Below are 9915 nucleotides of genomic sequence, written 5' to 3' on the forward strand. Positions count from 1 at the left end.
CTTTGTTTTGGAGGAGCTTCCTGGTTCCTGCTGTTCCTGACCCGGCGGAGCTTTGGGTGCCGAGGTCTCACCCAGGTGAGGGTGGGGAAGGGCGAGGGCTGAGCTCCCTCTGTCAACGCTGCAGGTGAAAGGACAAGAGGACACAGCCCCAGGATGTGCCAGGAGAGGTTCAGGTTGGATATTAGAGGGAATTTCCTCATGGAAAAGGGTGCTCAGGCACTGGAAGGGGCTGCCCAGGGAGGTTTGGAGTCCCCACCCCTGGAGGTGCCCAAGGAATGACTGGACGTGGCACTCAGTGCTCTGGGCTGGGGGACAAGGTGGGGACGGGGCACAGGGGGGACTCCATGGTCATGGAGATCTTTTCCAGCCTCAGTGATCCTGGGATTCTGTGCCAGTCGGACAGGTGAGACCGTTCACCTTCAGAGCACCGTCCGTCCACCACGATGGATCTGCAAACACAGAGGATTCATGGATGTCACTAAACCAACAGGCCAGAGACTCTTGGTGTCCCTGGAGCCAAATGACCCAGCTTGGCTCCCATCCCTGTCACTTCTCCCTCAACTGCAGCCACATCCAGGCTTTTTGCTGGGAATAGTCTCCGCCCTGGGCCATCCTTGGACCAGTTCTAGGTGGTGTTCGAAGGGCTGCACGTCTGACACGGGCCAAGGTGTGTGTCAGAGGAGAGCGGGATGTTCAGACCTGTGTCCTGGCTCTGTTACCCACTGCACAGGGAGCACGGGAATCAAATCCATAGCCCAGGGCTCCAACATTTACCTCATCAGTCACCCTATCCCAAGAGAAGGCAGGCTCCAAGGGGATAGGGAATATGGCTCACAGTGGATCTCTGCTGGAATCAAGGAGCTTAACGTTTGTATTAAAATTAACTGAAAAAAGATCTCTGTGTGCCCCTCCAACTCCTTTAAAACGCTTCTGCAGAGTCTACCAGGGAATAGCACGGCTCTTCCCTGCTCCAGTGGCTCCGGGGAGGCTGCAAAGAGGGACAGCAGTGGGAGGAAAGCAGAATTCCTTTGTGAAGACTCACCAGGGAGCTCTGCCCGGACACTCACAGCTGTGGTCTCCAACTGCTCCCTGCTCAGCTCTTGCAGAACATTCTGTTGAGGCTTTCCAAGAGCAGAGATGTTTTGGGAGATGGTCAGCCAGAGGCAAAGTGGATCCAGTGGGAATCCTAAACACTTCAGTGGGGTAGGTTGGGGAGGTACAAACATGACGATGGTGCCTTTTTCCCTGCAGGCATAAAAGGAATGTTAAAAGCAGCTCTCACCCTGCTGAGTGTCAGGTGTGGGTTTCCAACACCAGGGAATGGGATCAGGGAGATGAGAGGGGCCCAAACCCCCAACAAACAACAGGTCCCAGGATGCTGAGAGTGTTGGTTGGGCCTCCTCGTGTAACCCTGTGCCCTGGTTGGCATCCAGCAGTGGGTTCCTGGTCCCCCAGGCTCGTGGCACAGCCCAGCAACAGCAGGGCAGAAAGATGCAGCCATTAAAAACCAATTTATCAATCCAGAGCCCTTGGATGTCAACAGGGAGACTGGGATGGGAGCCCTGAGCACCAGAAATCCCCCAAAACCTGCATCCCCTCAAACCCCTGGAGTGGGCAAGACCTCATCCCCACTGTCTCTCCCCAGACTGCCCCCATGGGCTCTGTCTGTATTATCCCACAGATCCTGTGCCTTTTCCAGGATTTCAGGCCCTCATGGAGGGCAACACCACCCCTTGGCACGGGTCTGGCTCTTTGGGGAGCCTAAACCAGTAACCCCACTGCTGCTCCCTAGACATTCCAGCCCCCAGGAGAGAGGCAGGGAGTGGTGCAGGAAGGTTGGGAGCTGTTTGTATTCCTAAGAAAGTGGTATTTCCCTCTGGAGAACATGGAAAAACACCCCAACAGCTACTCATGCCGCACGCAGAGCTGAACCACCCTTGTTCACACATAGCACTGAAGTGATCCAGAGTTCTTCCCGGTTATTTTTTGGGAATCAGCAATGGTGTGTGTCTCCAACATGCCCAAATATATCCAGAAATTCAACAAAGAACTGTGTTTCCTAAGAAAACTTGTGCTCCCTTCCCTGCTCCCAGTCCAACACACAGTGCTCTGCTCCCCCGAGCTGTCCCTGTCCTGCCCATTCCTTGAAATCATCAACTCTTTTCCCAGGTCAAGAGCCAAGATCCCACATTTCTCAGGATTTAGTAATCGCCATGTGATGGTGTCAGGGTTGGGTTGCAGAGACTGCAGAAAAAAAAAAGCAACACCTCCAAAATCCATCTTGGCACAAAAAAATCCCAACAGATCCGGGTCCTTAAACTGAACAAAAGCTCCTTGGGAATGTGGAGACATCCCTGGTGGGTGAGGTGAGGGAGGGCCTGGCCTTAAAAGGGACCATTCCTGGTGCACAGGCAACCGGGATGTGGCCAACAGGAACATTTTCCTGTGCTGGGCTTGGATAGAGGAGCGGAAAAGAGGGAGCAACCACACTCCTGACTCCGGGAATGTGCTTTTCTCGGCCTCACAGAACCAGGGGCACCCTTTGCTCTCATGCCATGACTTTGAGAACCTGCTGTAAAACCCAGCCAGGAGCGTGGAGGGCAAAGCAGAGCGTGCTGGGGCATTCCAGGGGCAGCTCCAACGCTGCCCAAGGCCCTTCCATCACCCCAAACCTCCACCCCCAACAGGGAGGAGATAAGAGATTCCCTGCTAATGGCTTTCCACATAAATAGGAGGACCTGCCCCCTCAACCAGTTTACTCAGTGCACTGACCCCCTGGCTGGGGTCGCGGGGAAGCTGTGGGAGGTCCCCAAGTTTTATAAATGAGAGGCTTTCCCTGCCCAGACAGGGCCCAGGAGGCACCCAGGGGCTGGAGACACTGATGGATGGTGCCAAGGGGGTTTGTTGGAGGGGAGCAGCGCCGGGGAGGGATTTACCAAGAGATTTATCAGCTCAGGTGGATTAAGGGGGATTTGTCAGTTGTCTGCTGTCGGTCTCCACCCCCAAAAAATAACCCTCAAACAATGGCCAAGGGCTGAAAAACGTTCAGGATGGGGGCAGGAGACAAAATTACAGTTGTTTCCGTGAGGTTTGGTGAGTTGAGGCTCAAATGTGGGGTCCAGGCACCCCAATAAGGGCTGGTGGGGGTGAGGAGTGGGTGAGGCAGAGGTGACCTCCGGCAGCAGCTTTCCATCCCCTCCACAGCACATCCCACCAGCTCCCCGAGCTCCCTCAGGGCTCACGTTTGAGCCCCTGGCAGGGACCCCCCGAGGTCTCAGGGGCTGCAAAGACACGTCCCAGCCTCCCCCAGGGGTGAGATCACGACCCAAAACAGAGAAGAGGAAGGCTGGGACTTACCAGACACCAGCCACACCTTCCCAAAGCATCCTTTGGATGAGCTGCTCCCTGGAGATTCCGAGTGTCCGGCTGCACACTCAGCTTGCCAGGAGAAAGCAGATTTGGGCAGTGACCCTCTGTAAACACAACATCTATTTTTTTTTTCCCCCAAGAAAAGCCAAGGGAAGGGTCTGGAAGGGGAAAATGGGACAGACAAGCAGCTTCCTGAGATCTCATTTGGAGCCAACCAGGGGGCTCCGCTTCATTTATTTCAAGACACTTCATCCCGAAATAAATTAATTCACTGCAGCAAATTGGGCTGTTTTCCTGTTTATTTTTTTAATTGTTCCACGCTGTCCTCGAGTTTCTCAGCAGAACTGGCTTCCAACCCCCAAACTGGGAAATGTTCCTCTTGCAAATGGAAAATACAAACATTTCCAGTGTGGCCATGCAGGGTTTTTTTTTTTCCTCCCTTGCTCTCTAAAATCTTTCTGCACTGAGAAATCCATCTGCAGTTTGGCTGCAGAAAAATGGGTTCAAACTGGCCTTGCTGATAACAAACTCCTGAAGCTCGAGGTGCCTGCTCCAAGATTTCCAGATCACCTCCTTCTAGAGCCTCTGGGAAACACTCTGTAGGATCAGAAGGTTGGAAAAGACCTCCAAGATCCCCAAGCCCAAGCAGGGTTTGTGCCAGGGATGGGGCAAAATTCAGGACACACACACGAGGTCTAAAAAGCAGCCCATTTTCCCAGTGTTTGGCCACTGCTGGGTGGGAGGGAGGAATGTGGCCAGGAGGACACGTGGAGCTGCTTTGGCCAGCAAAAATACAAGGTGGCCACCTCACTTCTTGTCCTGGTTAGAACAGGTGGGACCAGTTCATCACTGCATGGCTGTAACCCAAAACTGTGCATTCTACAGCCTTCCATGCCATTGCCCAGAAACTGTTCTCAACAGACCATTTACACCCTCTGCCCAGAGCAGCCCTGACTCCTCAGGCCATAAACTGGGTGTTCGGAGGCCTGGGAGATAGGAGGGTGCTCCTGTCCTCACACCCAGAGTGGAACTCCCCGCCCTGAGGGAGGCACTGGGCATTCCTGCCTGAACTGGAGGATAATCTTGGAGTCTGGGGACTTTTTTAACCACTCGTGGGATCCAGAGAAGGACTGAGACCACCACTCTCAACCAGACTGCACCACCACTCTCACCAACAGGTTTTTCCCCTCTCCTTTCACTTTGGACTCAGGGGGCCCAACGAACACCACTCTGTTCATGCCCCAGGGTGCTGGGATGTACATTTGGGTTTTGGGGGTTAAAACCAACTGTTTGTCTGTATAATCGTACTTATTGTATTATTTTATGAAATTGTTATTCTGACTTATAACCTCTCCTTTGAGTTGGGTTCATTTCCCCTGCCGGTTCACCTTTAAACCAGCACATTTCTCCCCCTCATGGAACATCCTGAGCAGGGAGGGACCCACGAGGATCAACAAGTCCAACTGCTGGCCCGGCCCAGCCAACGATCCCACCCCGGGATTCCACGGGCCACCCCGGCTCTGAGCCAGGCTTCCAGCCCAAACTGGGCCCTGCCTGGGCTCCCTCCCGAGGACCACACTCCGGAGGAAGGCTCAGCTGGTTCCCATCCCCGTCCTGCCCCCGATGAGCTCCAGATGTGGGGTGGGTGTTCCGGGACGCTCCGGGGGGGAGGTGGAGGCAGCTCGAGCTGCTGCTGCTGCTGCTTTTATCTCCTTCCCTTTGTTTATGAAGAGAAGATCAGCCCGTGGCTGCCAACAATTTACTCTGGCGAGGGCACCCCTCCAGAAACACTTTTACTGTGAACAGGGATCCCCTTCCATCGGCTCCAGATGGAGACCCAAAAGGGGCCACTAAATTCTGGGGGAGTTGGAGCCCACCCTGGTGTCTCCCAGTGGGAGCAAGGACAGCACAGCCCACTCTGCTCAACCAGCTTCCCACAGGTTTCTCCTCCTCGGGCACGGAGGGTCCAGCTGGATCTGGGACACCCCAAGGGCTGTAACATCCCGTGAGTCCCAACCCAAGTGGGATGCAAAGCCCAAAAATCCTCTTGGTGTGAGGGTGGGGAGGCCCTGGCACAGGTTGTCCAGAAAAGTCCCATCCCTGGAAGTGTCCAAGGCCAGGCTGGAGCAACCTGGGATGGTGGAAAATGTCCCTGCCCGTGGCAAGGAGTGGGAAGAGATGAATTTAAGGTCCCTCCCAGCCCAAACCATGCTGTGATTCCCTGCTTAAAACGAGCTGCAAGAGGCTTTTCCCCATGAACCCACTTCACAGAGCTCAAAAGGCGCCGCTGTGGCAGCCACGGGGAAAAGGGAGTCAAAATTGGTTATTCCAGAGCAAAACTTCCCCTGCCAGCAGAACCCTGAGGCTGGAGAGGTGCCCTTGGGCAGGGAGCTCACCTGTGCCGTGGTGCTGTCCATGGATGTCCTGCTCCTGGAGAGCTCTGCTGGATTTGGGAGGCCAAAAACTGGAAGAAGCTGAAGCCCCATTTCCCAGCAAGATGGAGTTGGTGTTTTCCCTCCCAGGCCTGCTGGTAGAAAACCGAGTTAAGAGCAGCCAGCATCTGCTCAGGGTTATTTATTGCTTTTAGGAGGCGAGTTTTTATTGGGGATTATTTTTGTCTTCTCTTATTTTTGGTGCCTGAGTTATGGAAACATCCTGGATGCACCAGCACCCCCTCGGAGAGGCGTCAAACGTTTGCCAGGCAAAGGCAGCTTTGGCAGGAGCCTCCCTGCTCCATGAGCATCCTCCCAGGCTGGATCACAGAGATCTCTGCCACCAGCCCAGTTTGACACCGACCTGGAGTGCCAGGACGAGGGGGAATGGCTTCCCACTGCCAGAGGGCATGATTAGTGGGATACTGGGAAGGAATTCTTCCCTGGGAGGGTGGGCAGGCCCTGGCACAGGTTGCCCAGAGAAGCTGTGGCTGCTTCATCCCTGGAGGTGTCCAAGCCCAGGTTGGACAGGGCTTGGAGCACCCTCATGGCAGGGACACAGTGGCACGTCCAGGTCATCTCCCAGTGCCCAAAACACCCTCTGTCCCATCCTCCTCACAGAGCCATTTCCCCTTTACTTTATCAATCCAAACACTGAGGATTCCAACCCCCTAGATCAGCCCTAATTCCCTTTTCCAGTGCTGCAGCACTGCAGGGAATGAGCTGGGCCAGGAGCTCCCCCTTTCCCAGGAGACCAGGCCAATTTTTTTTTATTTTTTTTTTTTAATACTCACTCTTCTTTACTGTGACTCTGCCAAGAAGGTGCTCGGGGTTTTATGAGCCCCACGCGAGTCCATCTGCCCAGGGAGTTGATTCAGGGCAGCTCCTTGCACGGGCTGGCACAACCCCAAACCCTTCTGATTCCAGCCTGGCTGTTTGGAAAGGGATTAAGGCAGAAATTAGAGCAGCAAGGAGAGCCTGGTCTAGCAAGGAGAGCCTGGTCTAGCAAGGAGAGCCTGGTCTAGCAAGGAGAGCCCGGTCTAGCAGACCCATGGCAGGGTTGTGGAACGAGATGAGCTTTAAGGACCCTTCCAACCCAAACCATTCCAGGATTTTATGATCCTGACTCTGTCAAGAACTCCCTGTAGTCAGCAGTGCCTCTGCACCAAACCTGGGAGAAGCTCCCAAGGACACCAGACCCTCAAGGGTCACGTCTTACTGGGGTGTAAAGATTTGGGTAACTCTGAGCAGAACACAGCTCATGGTGTCTCTCCTTTCCCACTATTTTCCCCCTCCCTGGAAAATGTCAAAGAGGGAGCAGTCACAAACAACCCTGTCTTCACACTGTGCTGTTCACAGGGCTGTGGTTTGGGGCTGGTTTGGGTTTTTTTCTTCCAGGTTGGGGGATGCAGTGATTTTGCAAAATGTGGCACAAGCCTATGGACAGGGAAGTTGGTTTACCCCTTAAAAACTCCTTCCAGGCCAAGTTGGACACCCAGTCTAATGGGAGATGTCCTTGCCCCTGGACAAGGAAGTTGTTTTACCCCTTAAAAATTCCTTCCAGGCCAGGTTGGACACCAGGTCTAGTGGGAGGTGTCCCTGCCCTGGCAGGGGGTGGGACTGGATGAGCTTTAAGGTCCCTCCAACCCAAATCATTCCACGATTCTGTGGTTCAATGGCCACATCTCCAGTGGGAATAAAACATCACGAGCTCTGTGGGCTGCAGAGTCCTCCAGGAGGCACCGAATTCCTCCCCCAAAAAACAATCTCCCTTTCCCCTCGAGTCCATCAGCTGGCTCCTCTGGTAACATTCTCCCTCACGTGTCATCAGGAAGGAATTTGGGCCCTGTTTGACGATCAGAGAGGGATCAGGATCACAGTTCTCCCACCACAAAGCACGTCAGCAGGTCTTTCCAGCCTCCCTCGCTCTGTGTAGGCCGGCCAAGGACCTGCTCCTTCCCGGGCATCCCCGGCCCCCACTCATCAATCAAAGCATTCCTGGTTTCCTCTCAGTGTCCATCAACACTCACAGAGGTTTCTTCTTCAAAAAAATTTCATCTGGGCAATTGTTCAAAAATGTTACAATTACCTGCTCCTTTTAAGCTCTGATGACGGCCCGCGGAGCCGTAATTTGAGCCAGACCTGCAGACGTCTGGTTTAAGGTTAAAAAGTCCTCCAAGCTGAGCTTCAGCCAGCAGAGCCACGAAAAATCAACTTGCCCCGTGTTAATTTTGGGTTCCCCTCGTTAATGAAGCTGTGGAGGAGCCCCCATGGGGGTCTGGCTTTGTGTTATCCCAACTTCACACGCTCGGTGCAAGGATTCATGGAAGCAGATCCCAAGGAGGAGTTAAAATTCCAGAGTCATTAAGGCTGGAAAAGAGCTTTAAAATCTTTGAGTCCAACCATCAAACCCAGCACCACCACCATGGTCACCATTAACCCACGTCCTCAAGTGCCACATCCACACATTTTTTGGACATTCCCAGGGATGGGGATTCCACCACTGCCCTGGGCAACCTGTTCCAGGGCTTTACAACCCTTTCCATGAAGAGTCCTGCACACAAACCACCCACAGCAGGGGGGGAAATCAGCACTTAAATATTTCAAATGGGAATAAACAAAGATCTTTTCTCCCAGATATTAATTTTGTTAAGGTTAGGGTTGCTTCCTTCTCCCTCACAGACACCCACTGAGGATTCATACTCCCCCAAGTCCCAAAAAACCCCCAAAGTTCACCTGCCCTAAAACCCCTTGGGCTCCCACTGCAGCACCTTCCCCCCAGCAGGGAGGTTTTGGGGCATTAAAATGGATTTTTAACCCTGAAGGGGAAAATCCCCAAGGAAAGGAGGATGTAGAGAGGTCAGGAATGTAGGTCGCTCCAAAACAGGATTAGACATTTCTGAGGATGTCAGGAACAGCTAAATCCCATACAATTAATGATCATCAGCCTGGCTGGGACGGAACCCAAGGGATGCAAGACTCCTGGAAATGTTGCTGGAGAGCAGGACAAGAGCAGGAGCAGCATCATTACTGAATATCCCGAGTTGGAGGGGATCCACAAGGATCTCGAGCCCAACTCCGGGCCCTGCACAGGACAGGAGCATCTCCCCCTCTCTCCACACACAGTGGGAATGTTCTGGTGGGATTCCAGCTCTATCCCAGCTCAGAGACTTCTGTGGGAGCAGAGAGAAGAGAAAGGAAAGGGCTGCATGAGCTGGGAGAGCCAGGGCAGGACAAGTGGTGGAGTCACCAGGCCTGGAATTGTTCCAAAAAGGGGCGGATGTGGCACTTCACGAAATAATTCAGGCAAGGGGGGGGTGTTTGGGCTTGATGATCTTGGAGGTCTTTTCCAACCTTAAAGGTTCTGTGATTCCCTGTGAAGGAAATACCCACCTTTTGTGGGTATTTGTAGCCCAGGCACCTCAGAACTTCAGAGCAAGGAGCCAAACGTGCCTCCACGCCCGGGCGATTTATTCCAGCGGTTTCATGGGAATTCCCACTGGCTTTTAGCAGCAGCTCACAACCACTCAGCCAGGACTCACTCCTTACCTGTGACAGTTCAGCAGGGAGGGGGGGAACACCCCCAGCACCCAGCAGTGCCATGGAGGGAGCACATCCAGAGCCTCCAGCAGGTCCCTGATCGCTCCCAGGTGGGTGCCACGGAGCCGGAGCTGGGAGTGATTCCAGGCTGGGAATGGGAGCCAGCATCTCCCTGCAAGCAGATGTCCCAGAGGGGAACATTAGAGCCTTCAGTTACCCAATTAAAAGCATGTTGGAGGGGGATTTGATTGCTTGGTTTGACAGGGAGAGGAAAACCCTCCGGGTCCTGGCAGGGACGAGGATTTACGAGTTGCTTCGGGTCGCTCTGCCTGGTCTTGGTATGTAGCAAAGGAGCAACAAAACCCCCCCAAAAAGCAAGGAGGGATGGTGTCTGCATTCCTGCTGCTTGAATCAGATGTCTTTCCTGGCAGCTCCAGTCCCTCCCAGCTCCAGGGACTCTGGGGAGGGGCAGCAGTCGATGCACTGGAGCAGGTCTGACATCTGGCACCGAGGGCTGCCCGTGGGCCACATCCTCCCCCTCAGAGGTGGAAATGATTCCCTGTCACTTGTGAAC

General features: G+C 53.9%; 1 long non-coding RNA gene across 2 annotated transcripts; it reads right to left on the reverse strand.

Moving 5' to 3' along the window:
- Positions 1-293: 293 nt before the first annotated feature.
- LOC108509540 lies at positions 294-9724 on the reverse strand. 2 transcript variants are annotated; one of them, XR_001878637.1, is made up of 6 exons: positions 9351-9724; positions 6596-6733; positions 5766-5893; positions 3358-3438; positions 1043-1245; positions 294-449 (listed from the first exon to the last, which is right to left on the reverse strand). It is a non-coding gene; the product is annotated as an uncharacterized LOC108509540 (long non-coding RNA). The 2 variants fall into 2 exon arrangements; XR_001878636.1 differs by having other exon boundaries at positions 3358-3473.
- Positions 9725-9915: the final 191 nt, after the last annotated feature.

Source organism: Lepidothrix coronata, unplaced genomic scaffold, assembly GCF_001604755.1.
Source record: "Lepidothrix coronata isolate B3197 unplaced genomic scaffold, Lepidothrix_coronata-1.0 Scaffold371, whole genome shotgun sequence".
Lineage (NCBI taxonomy): Eukaryota > Metazoa > Chordata > Aves > Passeriformes > Pipridae > Lepidothrix > Lepidothrix coronata.